We start from the raw sequence: 19,620 nt of genomic DNA, 5'->3' as shown, positions 1-19,620 counted from the left end.
ATATTGGTTTCAATTTCTGCTCCATCAGCAGAAACTTCTGCATGGTTCAAATCAACAGCATTTTATTCTCATCAACTAAACGACAAACCGAAACTTCTCTTTTATTTTCCTTATATTAACTGCGTATAAAGAGCGCATTTGTTTTCTTATCCTTACATGCAGGGGATAAAATAAAGAACCTACATGAGTCTAAAATACACATGCCAGGTGGATTCATAATCAAACTAACATTAGCAGCAAAAGTGAACAATAGGAAGAAAATGGCTCTCCCTCTGATAACAATTTAACTAGAAAATAACACGTTTTTCATTTTCTATCTCTTCTTTTATATATAACGGAAACCAGGTGCCATAGTCTTTAACTTAATTTACTCTACATTTTTTTTTTGAAAAGATCTTTTCGCAATTTGGAGATCTTATCATCTTACAATGACACATATTTTTTAGATGTCTGCTCAACTGAAGTTTATCAAAACTGGATTCTTAAGGTAATGGAAAATTAAACCAGGAAGCAAAGTCTTTTTTTCTAACTTTCATACATTTTCAAAGGAAATACATTGCATTTTTTGAATTAAAAGAATTATTTTTTTCTAGATAGGGTAGATAGATATAGATATCTAGATAGATATTTTTTTAGGGCTTAAAACGCAGTTTCATTAGATATTAACATGAAAATTCGTTAAATGAAAGGGGAACACATTACAGATGTATAGTTACTTATTGCCAAAACTATAATTGTTACTATGTAACAATAAAAATTAATAAATAAACATTCACATGAACAAAGTTTTTAATTTATTGAAATATGTAAGAATAATGACACTTGATGTACGCTGCACGACATAAAGTAAAAATTTAAAAAAAAATTGTATAAATTTTTAATATTGTGATTAGCAGCAGAATACTATTTTCAGTATAGAACAACAACCCAGAAAATGATCGCTATACATTATACGAATATATTTCTTATATGCATCACTTATTACTTATATACTCATTATATAAAAATATAAATAATAAACAAACAATTTTTTCACAATAATTTTAAAAAATTATTCTTCAAATTAAAAAAAAAATTAATAAGTAACATGGCTCAAGTGCTAACAAACTAACACTCGAAAAAACCAAATGCGGATAAAGAATGCAGCCGTGATTAGTAATCAGAATAAAAAGAAAAGAATTTAAATTTTCCTGCCGATATTTTATAGCTCAATGAAGATGGGATTTTTAAATCTCCATCAGTCAAAGTAAGAAAGGAGCGGTTCTGCGGATATCTACGCGAATGAGAGGGATTGATCGTCCCGGCGACTTTTTCGCTTACTCTCTGAAAAAGGTGAATTTGCGTTTTAAATACTCTTTTTTTCCAACCGACTGAAACAAAAATTTGACAAAAAATTTCAATTGCTGTCAAAATTTGATAATTTAAACTATTGGGTTTTTGAGTTATCGCGTTTATATGATTCGTAAAGTGCGGACCGACAAACGTTCAACCCCCTCGTTGAATTTGGCTCAAAATTTGATAGGCATTCTGCTATAAATGTTAAATATGTGCACCGAATTCTATAGCTCTCGTCCTTTTTATAGTCATCGTGTTAACTTATATTCGAACAGCCGGTCAGAACTGACTTCCTCTGAATGGATTTTGCCCAAAATTTGATAGAAATGTGCGAATTTTGCAATAAGGTCATATACCAAATTTTATCTGTCTAGCTTAAGACATTTTTAAGTTACCTTTTGAGCCAGACAGATAAACTTTTCTCATGTATTTTTCGAATTCAGGGTTATCTAAAATAAGGAGATTCGTCAAAATCTTGATTTCTAATTTTTTGATAATTGCAATGCTTTATATTTAAAGGAAAGTAAAAAAGAAAAACATGGCTTCGAGTGAAAAACTTGCAGATAAAGTTTATAATTATTTAGATAAAGAAGATATCCGTATGAAGATTTCGATCTAGCATTTTCTATTAATTTTATGCTTGAAATTTTTTTTTAAATTATTTAAAAGTGGAGATTGAAAATTTGGGACTTTCAAAATTATTTAAGCATGAAGGAAACATTAAGCATGAAGGAAAAAAGGCTCTAGCTTACATCCTGTATTTTTTATCGATTTTCTAAAAAAAGTGCAATAGCAAATGTGAAAAGGCAAAATTTGAATCTTCATAAAATAATATGGCATTTTAAAATTGTTGGTTAGTAAATTATCATTAATCATGCTAATTAAGTCCTTTAATTTTCCTCTGTTCGCTTGCAATAAGGGGAAAAATATCGTGTAAATAAAGTGAGTGTTGTTTTTTTAGATAAAAATATTAAGTGTTGATTAAAAATTTACCGCCATTTTTTTTCTTTCAACAATTTAAAAATATTATTTTAATTATGAAAAAATTTCGGATCAAAGAAATTTTTATGTACATCAATTCAAAAAAGTGATCTAAAAATGAATTATTCTAGATTGTAAAATTTATTAAAAAAAAAATGCACAGTGAACTTTGAAAACAACACATTGTGATATAAACAAACGGACCAGAAATCGAAATTACATTCTTTTCAAAGTATTGAAGGAGAGTTTTGCCTATTTTTTTAGTTTGGTCATTAGAACAGATGCTAAAGACACATAAAAACACCTATTTCCAATCTTTAGCCGAAAAAAACGAATCGCTTAAAGTTCTCCAGTTTCTAACAGTATCCTTTAAGTTGAATGTAATTATTCAAGGGAAAAAACCACGTCGAAATATTTATTTTAAAATATGATTTAGCTAACAGTACCAAATGTGTATTAAAACGCTTCTTTCCAAAATCAATTATTTCATTATAAGTATTCTTTTTAGTTCGAAGTATAATGAATAGTTCTTTACTTCATTTAAGTAGTTTTATTAAAAATTCGAAATTTAAGCAACATTTAAAAAAAAGTGGAATGTACCTTTATTATTTCAAAAAATTAGTAAAAAAATATGAGCATCACAATAAATTGTAAATTCTCAAGATGTTGAACCATTTGAAAAGCTTTTTATGATTCTAAATCTTTTTTTATTATTATGATCAAATAACTTTTATTTTTTAATATTTTCCGCAATTCATTACTATGAACAATGTAAATTTTGAATCAAACATCGCTCTGATTCACTACTAGATAATGCCACTCATAAAATAAAAATCATTAAAAATAAATTTGTGAACCGAAATTCAGAAAAATACTAAAATAGATTATTGTTCTTGGGAACACACAGCTCTAAAATTTCAAAATTGCAACACAGAAAAGAAGTGAGTGGAAAAGGATTACAACGTTTAATCATTACAAACATGAAACAAGTCTGCCAAAATGGTGGCTGGTTCTTGATTGCGCTATTACGTCCAGTTATTAGATAAATAGCAACTGGCTCGATAACTCATTTCAGAATCATTGCATCTGTTAGTTGAATTCATATTGCTTCATATCGGTCTGAAGGTTCTCGAAACTAATTTCAATTTCAATTTACCGATTGAACATGTTATTCACAGTGTCATGTTTGAAATGATACATATGAATATGTTGCATAGTGAAATCTATTGTATTAAGCTCTTAATTACATTATCTATGCTTTGTATTTGAAATTGAAAAATATGTATTGTAATATAATAACTACTCAAAATCTAAAAATGTCAATAAGAAATTTATTTTTCATTTTAGAGGCTTCCACCATGGAAACAGCCTTTATATGGAAAGCCCGCATCCCATGATGTTTCCCATGCCTATGATGATGGATTGACACGACATTCCGAATCCATAAAATTGAAAAAACATTCTTTTAGTCTTTTGTGAAAGGGCATTAGATTAGCAAATAATAAACATCAAAATTTAGGATTTGTGGTGTTTTACCTGGATTCAAAGAGAGCCTTTATTGCAATGATATTAATTAATGTTTGTTTTTATTATTAAACAAAATATTTATAAAATAGAATTAGCTTCTTACATTTTTAAAATTATGTCTGAGGACGGTTAACTTCTTGCATTGAATGGGTTTTACTTTATTTAGATTTTTTAATGCGTGCAAATGATTTTATGGTAACTCTTCGACACATTAACGGTGCTGTGAAATTTTAAAAAAATTAATATTAGGATTTGTTTGCCAATTAGTCATCAACTGTCGATAACTGCAGCAAACAGGTTTTAAATCATATAATGCAATAAAATTTTTATCACTCGTGAAACTTCAGAAAAAAATAATGACTGATACTAATAAAAATCACTGATTTTGTTTCTGTAAAAATGTATTTTTATACCTTTCAACTACTTCTTTAAATTCAATGTAATGAACTGTTAATAATTTTCAAAATTATTATTATTATTAATTTTGACTTCTATATAAGTCCTTATTTATTCTCAATATATCAGGATTCTACAACAGTGTCTATATATATAATATAAAGTACAAAATAGTTATGAAGTAAGGAGGTTAGAGGCCATCAGAAAGTATAATTTTAATAGAAAATCTTCATAGATTTTACTTACGACAGAATATAATTTGGACGCACTCATCCAACAAAAATTGATTTTCTGAAATAAGATATAATTTGTACAATGTATCTTATTTTATAAAAGGATAAAAAGTTGAAAACCTTTTTTAATGCCGCATTGTTTTAAAAATTAATTATTGTATCCTAAATAATGCATTATAGAAATTCTTGGATTTATTATTTTTTTTTTTTTACTTAATAAGCAATAAATATTTAAGAGTAATAATTTGAAATCCGTTAGACAGGGGTTCTTTATAGTCGCACTTAGGCAATTTACATGGGAGAAAGATTAAAATTTGGGTGATTGTTTTATTCATCAGAAAACTTAAATAGCTAAAATAGAATCGCAAACTCAAAAGCATAAACAATAGTAAAAGTAAAGAACGGACGGAATTTAAAATATTGATCTGTACATCATATAATTCATTTGCTTTTAAGCCGAGAACGAATTTTAGAAAAAAAAGTAGTTTCTTGTAATAATAAACAAGCTACGCAGGAAAACTAAAGCCTATTTTAAAATTGAATAGCTGTTCAGTTTTCTTGCACAGAGTTTTTAAAAGATGGTAAATAAATCAAATGTGATGAAAGCCAACATCATCGAAGAAAAAAAATTTATTTCTTTGAAATTCTTGCTCAGTTTTCCCTTTGTCAAGGATATGGATACGCGAAATCATCATAAGGTGGAAAAGGTGGATTGGGTGGTGGTGGTGGAATTATATAATCTGCAGGGCCTGGAAATACTTCCTCATGATGAAGTTCAAAACTTGCTTGCCTGTAAAGAAAAAAAAATGAAAATGCATTTATTTAACAAAAAATATGATTATATGGATATATAAAAAATAAATAAATCTTTCTGATTTTATTTTTAAAAGCACTAGGTTGTTACGAGTAAATATTCATCAATTAAATGACTCGCACAGAAATCTTATCATGTCGGATGAAAGCAAACGTTGGTTTGTCTTATTTTGATTACTGACACTAATATTTGCGTCAATGTTAGAAAAATCTTTGAAAATGGTCAAGAGAAAAAAAATGTCTTTATATTTGTATAAAATAATTTTAAAAAAACTGTCGAAGTCCATCTCAAGAATGCAAAATGAAAAAAAAAAATTCTTTTCCGTATCAAATTTTAAGTTAGGTACTAAAGTCGGTGTTTTGACATTTATGAAACTGAAATCATGCTGCTTGTTTCTGCATCTAATAATTTAATCAATCAATTTAAAATAGTTTTAGAAACACTGTTTTATTTGTACCTTAAGAAAAGATTTTTTTTTATTTCAATTATTTTCTACTTTTAAGTCTTTAATTAAGAAAAATTGCATTGCTTAATAATTTTACTCTAAAATAAATTCTTACCAAAATTTCATACACTTTCAAAACACGTGTCTTGCATTTACAAGTAAAACTGTATTAGGGTCAATGAAACTGTCTCAGCTCAATGAAATTTGATCAATATTAGACAGAGTAAAATGGTTTTTTTATATTACATTTAAAAAATAAATAATTATATTTCATTTTTTAAATTCTTTAAAATAAACAATTTCCATTTATTTTTAAAAAGCGCCGTTTTTTATAGTTCATTTAACCGCGTTATAATTGTACAGCTATTCGGTGAATGTCTGAAGTCAAGAAGTTTTGTCATTTTTTTGGCAGAAATAATAGATATTATATGTTCTGAAAATTATTTGAACAGCATTACGACAATATAATCTAAAATCAAATTTATTCCAGTCCAATTTTTATTGATGAATGGATCAAATAGAAGAATCAAAATAATTAATTGAAAACATTTGAGTCGTCTTTGTCTGTTTTTAATGCGATTTAAATAATGTCAATAAGCATCGCAATTTCAAAGCAACCTGTATTGCTCGGTTCCTTTTTGAGAAGCGAAATTTTCAAATATTTTAATTTTTTTCTTTATTTCACTCATTTTCAATGAACAAAAATTTTTCGTTTCTTTATACAACTTTTTCTTTTCAAATGCCCGGAGAAAATAAAGTATTTGAAAATATTTGATTGATGAAAATGAAGTCTTTGAAATGAATTTTATTACACCCAAACCAAATATAATTGCAAGAGATATGCTAGCATGTATCCGTCTATCGTCAATATACTAAAAACTTGAGTATAAAATAGAAACCTAAACATTTTACAGCAGTCTAAATACTTACTTAACAGGGGGCGAAATTTTTCTGAAAATAGGAATGGGAACAGGAAAAAGTACCACATTTCTTTTTTCGAAAAGGAACTTCAGAAGTTTTTTTACTAAGATTCCTTCTGACACTGTCGCATATAATAAAACTCCCAGACACACGAGGAAGATCGCTTTTACTATAAATGCTCGCATAATTCGTCAGAGTCTATAAAAGAAAGCTTTCATTAATACATATAATAAGTTTTCAGAATTATTTTTTTAAATCGAAAGGAATAAAATGCAGCCCTGTTCAACAAGGCCTTGAAATGTATGAGGTATTGGTTCCTTAAGATATACAGGGTGGTTATAATTAAATTTTCCCTAATAAACAGCATCCTACAACGCAAACAATTGAACGGATTGCACCGAAATTTGGTATATACACTATACACGAGATGCGCTCACGGAATTTAGAGAAAAAACAATTTTAGTTCGAAATTGTCCACCAGAGGGCACATTTTGCGGAAAAACATTAATTTTAACGCAATAAACGATCAAAACGCAATACAAAAACAATATTAACATTTATTGACTAGTTTCTAATGACCTTTTCATCAAACCACATTAAGTAAAGGTAAGAAAAAAATAACAGTACGTTGTTTGAGGGGGGGGGGGGAGGAAACAGTCCAATTTTCAGAAACCGAAACAGATGAGGATGAAATTGCACAAGAGGAGCAGTTGTTAATCGTGTCCAGGATGATGAGGGAAAGGTGCTGCATGTGACCACCTGCAAAATTTCATGTGGATGGGCAGTGTGTTCCACAGCAGATCATAACTGATCAGTTGATCACTTCGCACATGAAGCATTATGGAGTTCTTTAAGTCATTCAACGTCGCAACAAGAAACCATCATCATTACAGCCGGAAACATCGACATGAAACTTCAAAACGACTGCAAACGTTTCTTACTCTAACCTGTTTTGCATAAATCTTTCTCTTCTTCGTAAGCATGCAAATCTCGACATTTTTTCCCAGAAATGACAACTTTTCCGCGGCTTTACATTTTATTACTCATAATTCAAGTTCTGGATTGTTAATATTGCTTCTGTATTCCATTTTAGTTGTTTATTGTATTAGATTTAATGTTTTTCCGGTAAAACCCAAGCAGCAAAAGATCGTTGGCCAACCATTGGCCAAGCATCGCCCCACGGAACGAGATTGGGGCGAGATCGGAGGCGATCTCGCCCCGACATTGGTCATGTCCCCCGGCGGTTCGCCGCGCGATGGTCGCCCCGACTTGTTTTCGACGAATTTGCCGATCCTTTGGCGACTTGTTATTATCACGGGCGACGTTATACCAAGCATTTCGCGACCTGTTTTATCAATGGGCGACCCAATACCAATCATTTCCCGATGTGTTTTAACAATCGGCGACCCAATACCAATCATTTCCCCATGTGTTTTAACAATCGGCGACCCAATACCAATCATTTCCCCTTGTGTTTTAGCAATGGGCGACCCAATACCAATCATTTCCCCATGTATTTTAGCAATGGGCAACCAAATGCCAATCAATAGGCACTTTATTTCTGAACACTTGCTGGTGTCAAATTGAAATATTAGTTTAATGGTTATTCAATTTTCTCAAACTCTAGAAACTAGTGTCATAATATTTAAAACTATCATACTTTCAAAATTTTGTCAAAAGCCTGAAAATACGAGATATTTTGAATAGTTTACTTTTCTTTTTTTACCTATTAATAATAGTGTTTGTTATTTATTTTGATAAATTTAAAATTCCATAAAATACTTGTTTTCGATAAAAATTCATGGAAAATGTCATTCTAACAATTCTTCCAACTTTTTTTTAACTATTATTATAGCATAGATTTTACCACAATTTTACCCTATAAAATGTTTAAATGACATTTTTTTACTGTTCTTTAAAAAAAATAAAAAAATGTTAAAATTATCTGAAATAATTTTAAATTTGATCCCCTGAACATCTATCTACATATAAGATTTATTTCCTTCATTGATATTTCCTATTTATTTTCATTGTTTAATGCATGGGAAGAAATGTTAACATAATCATAGTTTCAATTATATAATTAATCAGTATGATTTTAACTGATATTAGAAATTTAAAAGTAGATGTATTATATATATTGCCTATATCATTTGTTTTTAAAAGCTATTTTATAAAAATTCGAAACAGAAAAATATATAATTCCTATTAAAAAATATATATATATATATATTTTTTACTATACATTGCTTAATGTGAGCAATAAACAAATAATTCCTAAAGAATAAAACACAAATTCCTATTTTAACACCCTAAAATTTAATGCATTGGTTAAAAATAGTTTCAAACACTAAATTATATAATTCCTATTATATGTTTCTTCAATAGAAAATATTTTACAAGCACTAATTAATAAGTTACTTCAAGTTTCTAATATTTTCATAATTTATGTTTAGTGAGGTTTAGATTCGTAGCAAAATAACAAAATTTGATCAATGTTAAACCCCGAATATTTCACAAATATGTTTCATAAAAATTCCATATACAAAAATGTAACGCTTCTTTCAATTTTACTGATTCTATTTACTATTGATTTTACAAAATTACTTCATGAAGAAATTTTATACCTCATTATAAATTTTAGTGTTAGCTAATGTCCAATAGATAACATTTTACAAGCACAAAATAACAATTTACTTCAAATTTCTAATATTTTTTTTTATTATCTATGATTAGTTTGGTTTTATGGCACAAGAATTAAATTTGATCTTTGATTAACACTGAATATTTCTCAAAAATTCCATACACAAAAATGCAGCACTTCTTTCAATTTTACAAAATTCCTTATATTTACTATTAACATGTAAAGTTTCTTCAAGTTGTAGAAATTTTACACATTATAAATGTTAGTGTCGGTTGATGTCCAACATACAACATTTTACAAGCACAAATTAATAATTTACTTCAAATTTCTAATATTTTCTTGATCTATATTTAGTTGTTTGGTTTTGTAGCACAAGAACCAAATTTAATTAATGATTAACACTGAATATTTCACAAAAATTCCATACCCAAACATGGAAAACTTCTTCCCATTATAGGAAATTTTATTTACTATTAATTTACAGAGTTACTTCATATTGCATTAATTTTAAACCTCATTATAAATGTTAGTGTTAGCTAATATTCAATAAACAACAATTTACAAGCACAAACTTACTTCTTATTTAATAACTTACTTCAAATTTCTAATATTTTCATAATTTATGTTTAGTGAGGTTTAGATGTGTGGCAAAATAACCAAATTTGATCTATGATTAACTCTGAATATTTGAAAAATATGTTTCACAAAAATTCCATGCACAAAAATACAACACTTCTTTTACTTATACGAAATCTTATTATTAACTTACAAAGTTACTTTATTATTATTAACTTACAAAGTTACTTTATGGTGTAGAAATTTTATACCTTATTACAAATGTTAGTGTTAGCTAATGTCCAATTGATAACATTTTACAAGCACAAATTAACAATTTACTTCAAATTTCTAATTTTTTTTTTAAAATCTATGATTAGTTTGGTTTTGTTTCATGGCACAAGAACCAAATTTGATCTATGATTAACTCTGAATATTTTACAAAAACTCCATACCTAAAAATGTAAACACTACTTTCAATTATACAAAATTTCTTTAGACAAATATTTTTTTAATTATTATTTTCCCCTCTTTATTTTTAGGAGAAAAGAAAAACAACTATGCAAAACAATTTATTTACAAAGACCTTCATTAAATAATATTTTAGAAATACAAAGTAAAATAATAATTTACTTGAAATTTTTTACTGAATTTTCTGTAATGACTTATACACCCAAGCAAAATCCTGAAACTATGACTTATAATTTAGAAGAATAAATAATATTGACACAAAGTAATTTATAAAAAATTTATTTAAACTTTATTTATTATGTAATACTTGAAGAGTTTGAAATTTCTAAAAATCCACACACATTTATATAAATATTCTATATATGTATAACTGAATCTTCAGCTACATATAAAAAACATTTATTTATGCATTTCATTTTTCCTTTTTGCTGAACCTAGAAAACAATTATAATAGTAATTGATATTTCGCTTCATTTAAAAGTACAAATAAAACATTTGTTGACAAGTGGACATGAGTAATTAACAAGCAAAAGCCTTATAGAACTTCATAAGCATAATATTTTTGTTCTGATACTGGACTGTGTAAGCAAACTTTATAATAATGTTTAGGATAATAAAGGAAAAAAAAAAACTCAAACTAATGGGAGTAAAATTTATGTTACTGTTATATGAAATGCGAAATACTTTGAAACTATTCATATAAGAGAACTCAAAAGTGCCTGCATAATCTCAAGTTTTAAAGAATTTTTTTTTTTTTGAAGTTTAAAATAAATACATTCTGCTAAACTTTTTTTTAGCCTCATGTCAAAATAAAAATAATTACACAAATGTTATTTCAATACCAAAATATAAAAATGTTATTTAATACTTTATTAAACTTCTTTCATAGAAAAATTGTAAATGAAAAGGAAAATTAACTAAGCTAAATAGAATTAAAATCACTTGAATTGTCAGTCTGAAAAAATAATGAGGTTGCCATTAAAAAAATTTATTCAAATTATATAGAAAAATAAAATTTGTACAAAACAAAATTTATGCCTTTCTAATTAAGGCAAATAAGTTTTCAGATAAAAAAAAATCAGAAATTAAAATTTACCTACTTGTCATTCAAGCCTATCGCATTGCAACATTTTGAAGTTTTACTACATTTTTCACGAAAAGACATTACATATTTTGGCACATAAACACATACATCTGATAAATCCTTGATTGCTTCCACTGCTCTGAGTAATTGCAACTGACCAGAGAGAAATTTTCTGATTTGGAATATCTCCAATTCTAAACAAGTTCTTAGGATATAAAGTGAATTGGGACATATAATTGTTTTAAATTTCCTTCTGATGTTCCAAGTAGGTAGAAACCATACTCCGTCACATTAATTATAACTTCCAATATTTTGCTCTTTCTTGAAGTCAGGAATAGAAACTTGCACAGTTGTTTCCAAAAAAATATTGAGAAATTTTTTTTTTTAGTTTATATTTATAGATCAATTTTAAAATTTATTTTATCTTTAATTGCATTTTCAGTTTTGAAACAAAGGTTGCACAAAATTTTTATTTCATTGAATGAGAGATGTATTTCATACTTTGCCAGGTTGTCATTTGGCATTCTATAGAATGCTTAGAAAATGTATGAAATACAAATTGTTTCATACATTACTGGCTTGTTTTAGGCATTATATACAATGCTTGGGAATTCTATAGAATACTGGATTTCATATTTTGCTGGTAATACATATAAAGAATTATACATATACTTTTCTTCAAGTTCACTCTTCTTTTTGCAGATTTGATGAACCTAAAAAACATATTCCTTAATTAGAATAATGATTGAGCTTTCACTTCTTTTAAAAGTACAAATAAAATATTTGTTGACAATTGGAGATATGTAATTAAGGAGTAAAATAGATATATAAAACTTCATAAGCTTGATAATGTTTTCAATCTGATAAAACTATATAGGCAAATATTATAATAATGTTTAGGACAATAGAGAAAAATAATATAAACTAATGGGTGTAAAATTTATGTTACTATTTTATGAACGGTGAAATAATTATAAACTATTCACATAAGAGTATTCAAATATAACTACATAATTGCAAGTTTTAAAGATTTTTTTTTTTTTTTTTTTTTTGAAATTTACAATAAATATATTCTGCTAATCTATTTTTTTAGCTTTATGTCGAAATGAAAATAATAACACATATGTTATTGCAAAACCAAAACATAAGAACGTAATTTAATATTTTTTTAAAACTTTTTTCATTAGAAATTGTTGTTAACAAAAGGAAAGGCATTGTAAATGAAATGGAAAAATATCTGCAATAATTTAAGAATAGACACACACACAAAAAAAAGATAGGAAATAAAATCACTTGAAAAGAATACAAACAAGAAAAGAAATGATAATCGTAGCTTACGCCTAACGCTAATAATATCACGTGCAACTCCATGTTAAGCAACGAGTTCGAACGGCTTCAACAAAAATAATTTTTTTTATTCACTATTTAGAATAAATAATATATTATTTACAAATATATAATAATAAAAACTTTACACTTACCAAGTTTCTTGAAATGACAGTATGCGTTGCTGGTTGAATTTCAAAATCCAATACACGCCAGGTGATTCATGGGAAATTTCTAAAATATGTTCGCATAGCGCCACCTAGGAAAAGCAACTTTCCCGACATCGAGGCGACTATGGGCCGATTGCTTTGAGCCGGTCTTTTTCACTAAGTCGCCGTAGGAGTTCGCCCCGATGAAAAAGCGATCTTCAGAGGCGACAGAAAAAAATATGGTCAAAATCCGATGTCGCGCCAATGCAAAGGTGACATTGGCAAAATACGGGCGGCGTATATCAGATGGCTGCGATGCTTGGCCAATCGTTTAGCAACTTCTCTTGCTGCTTGGGAAGTGCCCTCTGGTTGACATTTTGGAACTAAATTATTATCTTTTTTTCAAAATAAATTCCGTGAGTGCATCTCGTGTACAGTCTATATACCAAATTTCGCTGCAATCCATTCACCCGTTTGCGCATTATAATGCTGTTTATAGGGGAAGTTTAATTATAACCACCCTGTATATCAAAATTTAACTACAAACTTATACATTCTTAAACTTTCTATACAGCGGTCATTGCTCCATTTTGTATATAAAAAGAAATCTCAAGATTAGCACAAACAAAGAATCTCAGAAGATTTATCTTGACGTTTTAAACCGCCATGATAATCCAATCAAAGTAATATAAAAAATATCAAAATATGGGGAACAAATTTTAAGGCAATTTCATTGGTTTAAGTTCGTGGATTGACCATCCAAAAAAACCCATTATGTTTGCTCCCGGATATTTGATTGAATAAGGGATAGGAGGACTGAACATCAGTTGTTCGCTTTTAAATAAAAGGCTTTTAATCTGAGAGACTAATTTTTTTAAATTGCGATAGATAAAAAAAATGCTTATTTAATGACATAATGAACATTAAAAATAAAATCGGCCATGAATAATTTTTCAAGTGTAAATTCGACAAAGTATTTTTATTTTTATTTATTTATTTCAGGAGTTAAAAGTTTTTAAAGTTCCTCTTAAGTATGCTTAACACAGAAACTAGCTATTCCTGCTCAATATCATGGAGAAAATATAGGAACCTGTTTTAAATGGCCAATTCAACAATTTAAAGGAATAAAATTGATGTCATTTTTGTGCTTAGAAAGTCATTTTTGCTATTACGTGTTTAAAAACGAAAACAACCAAAACTGCAACTATTGAAAGGAAGAATAAAATTGCACTCTCTATAAAGTGCACTCTGTTAGTGCACTCTTTATGCCTATTTGTAAAATCAATCCCTTACATTATTAAATCAAACTAGAATTCGATTGTTGTAGGCTTCTAACAAATCATTTTTTCTGTTACGTGTCTGAAAATGAAATCATCCAAAAGTGCAACTACCGGGAGGGAAGAAACTTAAACATACCCTCTGTACAATTATTTGTAAAATCAATCAATTAATTCCCTGCGTTATTCAATCAAAATATAATTTGATTGGTCTATGCGTCTAGAAAAATAATTTTGCTATCACGGGTCTGAAAACGAAATCATCCAAAACTGCAACTATCGCAAGGGAAGATATTGAACATGCCCTTTCTAAAAATCAATCAATCTATCTATCCCCTGTATTATCAAAAAGTGATAGGCCAATACAGTTGAGAGGCTTTTGGTGTGTGTTTTTTTCCAAGCAAGACACAAATGTGAGCCAGCTCCAATCAAAGATCGACCGTGAAACACAAATGTGAACTAGTTCCCCGAAGGGAGATTCGATTTATAGCAGATGATAAACACGTCTTTATCCATAATATAACTTCCACTATGAGATTTGTCTATTTAAACAATGCCACGTGAGAAAAGTTACCAAAGCAACATAGCATGATATATTTATGAAAATTTCTTAAATGCGTGTCATTCAAAACCATTTTCTTTGAATGAAAATTTCCAATACAGTCGTCTTCATGACTGCATGGATTTCCCCGACTTTTAAATGTCATATCCAAAGAAAATTGTATAATTTCATATTTACATATGCTTTGCTTTACATATTTTTTGCCAATTTTTTCTTGCAAAAAAATGTGAAATATATTTGTATCCGCATTGTAGCGACTATAACTTTAAAAAAAAATTATATCAAACAATGTGAAATAGCATGCTTATCAAATCGGAAAACTGTATTAGTAAATGTTTGAACTATGAGATGGTAAACAGATCATTTTACTCGAGTATTTTTCACCGAAATAATATTCGATAAACAGCAAAATTATGTGATTCAAAAGTATTGAGGATAAATTGTGAGTATGAAAAATTACTTTTGGATACTTTTAAAGGACTTTTATTTAGACATTTAGACAAAAGAGAAAATAATTAGAGAGTATCTAGACACATTTTTTTTACCCAAAGTTTAAGTGATATCCTAAAACAGAAAAAATACAAAGGCGATTTTTGAATAATCCTTAGTTATTAGATTTTTTTCAGGTAGTACGCAAATTCAAATATTTTACCATTAAAACTATTTTATATTATTGAAAATTATAAATGAGAAAGCAGAATTTGCCTACTTCCATAAAGTTGCAATTATTCAATAAAAAAGCACCTATGTGTTATATTTATTACGAGTATTTCTTTACCTCAACTAATGCAAATTCTTCAAATAAAGATCTTCAGACAGGATTCTTTTATCGACTTCTGACATAATGACACGTTACTTGTTTAAAATATAATTCAAAAGAGAAATTGAAACAGGCGTTTAACAGCGCTAGTTCAAAATAAGCCAGTAGTGTCAATGACTTTATCGACACAACCCTATTATGCCCTGAAAAACGAAAATGAGTAAAAATCAAAGAATACGTAATGAATAACACTGCAGAAGGGGAATACAAAATTGCGATTTCTGATAATCCGCCAGAGGTTGGCTGATATTCTCAAGTATTCTTAACTAGTTAAAACCGTCATACTTCCGGCATATAAATTATTTTTGTTAATGGTATTTTGATCAGAAATTTACTGAGCAAACATATATCATATCACAATAAGCCGCAGCCCATTCTTTCTAATCGCATCTTTCCAAAGGAAGCAAAAGACGTTCATTTGGAATGAATAATTCTTCAAATAGCTGGATAATTCTTTTCAAACCATCAGATTACTTATTAGTAACTCAATATAGCCTTTTCAAGAATCACTACTTAAAACGATATTTATTTTATGCAAACTAGCCACCTTTGGCGACTAACTGATTCGCCGGGATTAATATTCGTTGAAATTTTCAATTAACTATTTTATGTAACTTATTCTCTTAATAATAGTTTCAGCAAAATATTTTTAAACTCCAAATTTTTATTGTCATATAATTCATGCTATAATAGAACACTTGCATCGTTCATTGTATTATATATCTCTAATTTTCTCTTATCTCTCATGAAATTTGAATAAATTAAAGCGGAAGCGATTAAACTTCAATTAAAACAAAAAAAATGCTGAAATCAAAGGGGTTTCGTTTCTTTTTTTTCAAATATGAGTACAGAAAATAGAATCGTTCGGCAATGAAATTTTATAAGCACTACAGATATTTTTTTCATAATTTATACAGTATATGAAAGAATGATTCAAAAAAAGTATTTCTGATTCCTCATAAATTTTAGGTTTTAATTTTATTTCCAAAAAGATTTAAATGACATAAATATAATATTTCCGTCAATAAATGCACATCTGAAAAAAATTAAGAAGTCTCTATTTTATACAACCCTTTGAATCTAAGAAGTCATTCCATAAAATATTTTTGACAATACAACTAAAAAACTGTTTCTGTCTTCTGCGACCAAATCATATAGATTCATAAATATCACTTTAAAAAAAATGAAAACAATCGTAATTTTAGGCTAATTAACTTCGAAAAAACTGATTGGATCTTCTCTGAGATGATCACTGAAGTCTATGTGATGGTCTAAAGTCTAAAGTCCCGTTTTTTATGAGGTAGCATTATTCAAATTTTCACAAATCATTGAATTTTGGTCACAAGAGAATTGGCCTTTTTTTATTTATAATGTTAGGATATAAAAAAATGTTTTATTAAATATGACTCATAGAATCTAGTGTTTGTATAATAGTATATCATTTTCAATTCATTATAAATTTAATGACTCAAAATACATAACTAACATTCTTTATTTCATTTAGAATATTTTTCCTATTATATCTATATGCCTAATACTAACCGTTTAGAAATTAGGTATTGGAATCCGATTAAAATGGATATCCTCTATATATAAATCATATTTGCTTGAAATAAAATTGAATTACTTAATTAATAAAATAAATAATTTTAGTCACAAAAAACTTTCTTTCGCATTTTTTTAAAGAAAATATCACATTTTATAAAGACATAAGCTGAAAATTACACTTTTCTGAGTTTAGTTTGCAGTAAGAGTCTTCTGATAATTTCCCGTGCACACTTACTCGTGCAGGCTAATTTTTATTTTTATTTTCTTCAAAATAAATTGTTAGAAAATATTCTTAAAATTTCTAGTTTTTTTTAAAGAATTTATTAAAATATTTTTTAAATTATACTGCAAAATAATAGATATCAGTGATACGAATTTTTGCAATTTTATATATTTGGATAATATATAAAAAAACATTTTTGGGGATTCATTTTGAGGAAGGGGAATTTATCTCCGGAAATTATTGTTAAAATATTCCAAAATTTTATTTAATTTTTAATTAGTTAAAATTCGAATCAAAAAATATCTCTGAGGTGTCTATTCTCATCTAGAGTATGTATGTACCAAACTTGTTAGCTCTAGGTCAGCAATATTTTAACTAGACTATAGAGTGTCAACATGCACACACATTCATCTTTATTATTACAGATAATACTTACGAAAAATGACAAACAAAATATGCAGAATTAGCGCATTCTAAAGTCAAATATTCTATACAAAGAGAAATTGTAAATACATTCTTTATCTTGATATTTTGAATAAATTTATTTGGATATTTAACCATCTGACCAATCATTATGACTGTTAAAAAATATAATAAATAAATGGATATTCAAAGGATCTTTCCCTCAAAGGGTTCATTTCAACAATCAAATAAGATATTGTTATCTTTCCTGAGCTAGGGTTAGGGACAGCATGCTCAAAACTTTCTCACTAATTTACAGGTGAAAAATCTTATTTTGCCATTTTTGGTTCAGCAATGTAAACAAAACTCACCTTGCCATTTAAAAAATATATTGCCGAATGTGTCAAATCAATTAACTTACTTTACATAGGAATATTTCTCTTCTTAATCAGAGATGAGTAACGGAAACACAAGAGAGGGGAATTAGCAATATCTAAAGTGTCATTCGTCCCACCTTCTACCAGATGCATGAATCGAAGATTCACGAGATCTTAATAGGGCGAGCCGAAATCATACGGGCGAGCAGGTGGAAACAACGCGTAATAGGAAGTAATTAGCAAAGAAATACATCTTAAGCTAAAACTGTTAGCTCGATAACGGTATAGGAAGCATTTTTATCCTCCAAGGATTTCCTATATTAAATTGTTCTTCTTTTTCATTTTAAGAACGTTTTTAAATTTCAGTACTGTCATCTCTCTCGTATAGGAAATATAGAGAAAGAATTGCCATCATCAAAAAATACAAACTCGTGATTTTGTCGAATCTCTACGTTTTAGACCTTCCAGAATTATAAAAACGTATTTTTGGCATTGTGCATGTCTGCCTGTAACAAAGATAACTCAAAAACGCTTCGAGTCAGTTGGATGAAATTTAATATAAGGTATTTATATCAAATTTGTATATTTTTCTCAAATTTTGAGCAAAATCAATTCAGATGAAGTCTGTTTGTTCGGCTATTCGAGTATACTTTTACCCAATAACTACAAAACGTTGAGAGCTAAATAGATAAATCTCGGTACACAAATTTAATATCTATATTGTAGATGCTTAAAAATTTTTTAACCAAATCCAATAAGAGGTGGATGGTCTGTCGGTCTGTACGTTCAACAACATGTAAACGCGATTACTCAATGCGCAATGACTTCAATATGTCAAATTTCGGGTGTGATTTTCTGACAGCAATTGTAGTATTATGTTAAATTTTAGTTTCAATCGGTTTGCAAAAAATGCATCTAAATTTAACTTTCTGATATTATTTATACGCCAAAGATGACACGATAGATTCAATCAAAAACTCTCGCCAAATGTTAATATTTAGTAACTATTGCCTCTGAATGCCATGTAAGATGATCCCTGGGATAACACCCTTATTAGAGAGTATATGTGAAAGGTTTGGGGAGGCCACCCAAGCTGGTTTCCTTTGTTGTTAACATTATCGCATTTTAGTGCCACTATTCATCACTAAGAAAGCTATCTCTAAGATCCGTTCACCTGTCACTTTAATTTGATGCTTTTTTGTCTACGATTCGATAAATGGAGAGGGGGCGATTCAACGTCGATTCTTGTTGTTCTGCAGATAGTGTAATAATCCAAAAGCAAAACGAATTTCATAGATTACATTATGCGCATCTCTTTATCAGTATAAGATAATATTCTTTATAAAAATTGAGAGGATTTTAAACAAAAGGAGCACTGTCTTCCAATCTGTATATATGCGTACGATATCGTTATAGAAGCCAAGTGGAATTTGTTATCTGGTCTTTACACCAGATGGCTGATCGGTGTCAAATTTTGTATTCAATTAAGAGGCATTATTTATAAACGTATGTTCTATTATTTTCATCCCT

General features: G+C 28.2%; 1 long non-coding RNA gene across 1 annotated transcript; it reads right to left on the bottom strand.

The window, feature by feature from the left end:
• Positions 1-5,122: 5,122 nt before the first annotated feature.
• On the bottom strand, positions 5,123-18,224 carry LOC129966940 (uncharacterized). The gene is made up of 3 exons (XR_008784319.1): positions 18,135-18,224; positions 6,662-6,850; positions 5,123-5,262 (listed from the first exon to the last, which is right to left on the bottom strand). It is a non-coding gene; the product is annotated as an uncharacterized LOC129966940 (long non-coding RNA).
• Positions 18,225-19,620: the final 1,396 nt, after the last annotated feature.

Source organism: Argiope bruennichi, chromosome 4 (genome assembly GCF_947563725.1).
Source record: "Argiope bruennichi chromosome 4, qqArgBrue1.1, whole genome shotgun sequence".
NCBI lineage: Eukaryota > Metazoa > Arthropoda > Arachnida > Araneae > Araneidae > Argiope > Argiope bruennichi.
The sequence above is the reverse complement of the archived record's forward strand: the minus strand, read 5'-3'. Positions and strand labels throughout refer to the sequence as shown.